The sequence below is a fragment of the Haplochromis burtoni genome, unplaced genomic scaffold (genome assembly GCF_018398535.1).
Source record: "Haplochromis burtoni strain Fernald_Lab_line unplaced genomic scaffold, NCSU_Asbu1 Contig_394, whole genome shotgun sequence".
NCBI lineage: Eukaryota > Metazoa > Chordata > Actinopteri > Cichliformes > Cichlidae > Haplochromis > Haplochromis burtoni.
Genome location: NW_024582755.1, coordinates 355,436 through 356,658, shown reverse-complemented (window position 1 = coordinate 356,658; position 1,223 = coordinate 355,436).

Here is a 1,223-nt window from a genome sequence, read left to right as displayed (position 1 = left end):
AAAAAAAAAAAAAAAAATGAAAACAGAATCAAATGACCTGAATTATACTCATCTAATTAACCTACTCAGAGCTAATGCTGGCCCTGTTATTCTTAACACAGGAAATCCCATCACATATGAACATTCAGTCCCATATCAGTATACTTGACTTCATGTTCAACCACACATTTAAAAAGTCAGACATTATTTCAGATGAGTGACTTCTCTTTCAAACACACACACATTATTCAGCCTGAGTGATTATTATAGATTATATGTTCTTCACCACTCTCAGACACTACTGTGCTAAATTCAAAGATTAATGAGGTCCAGGCACACAAAATTCACACATCAGGACAGACATTTCCAACACTCTAACTCATTTCTCACATTCATTTCTTCTTCATATGAATCAGACATATACTTTGATTTATAGCTGTGATTAAAAATAAAGATGCTGTGCACACTCCAAACTCTGCTTCGGCCCTCTTCTACATATAAAGCTGGATGGACCGTTTAGCCGCTCTCAGATGTGCTGACAGGCAGGCTGAGGGGACTTCAGCCTGCCTCGTTCCACTTTCTTTGACTCAAAACGAGCTTTTGCATTGACATTGTAATTTCGTTTGTTAGTTTCGTTTCCCTGCCCTGCAGAAACCCTGCTGCGGTTCTCACAACTGGGTTCATGAAAATTGTTATTATTATTATTGTTGTCATTGTTGTTATTATTATTAATTATTAATGTTATTGTTGTGTTTTTCAGCACTTCATTACTTTGATGTTATTTAAAAAATATGTGAACAAACATGTGATGAGAAAATGAAATAATGATATACCTCATAAAAATCTACCGTATTTCACTGGGCTCCACAGATCAGGCCAGACTGATGAATCTCTTTATACAAGTGCAGCAGCTATGACTGTCACTATGACAGAAGTCAGGCTGATTTCATTTACAACTGCAGCCGCTTTGGCAGCTGTAGTTGCTGTTGGAGCAGCTGTAGTTGCTGTTGGAGCAGCTGTAGTTGCTGTTGGAGCAGTTGTAGTTGTTGTTGGCGAAGTTGTCGTTGTTGTTTCTGCAGTTGCTGCAGTTATAGTTGTTGTTGGAACAGCTGTAGTTGTTGTTGCTGCAGTTGCTGCAGTTGTAGTTGTTGCAGCTGTAGTTGTTGCTGCAGTTGTGGCTGTTGTTGCTGCAGTTGCTGCAGTTGTAGTTGTGTTTGTAGCAGCTGTAGTTGTTGCTGCAGTTG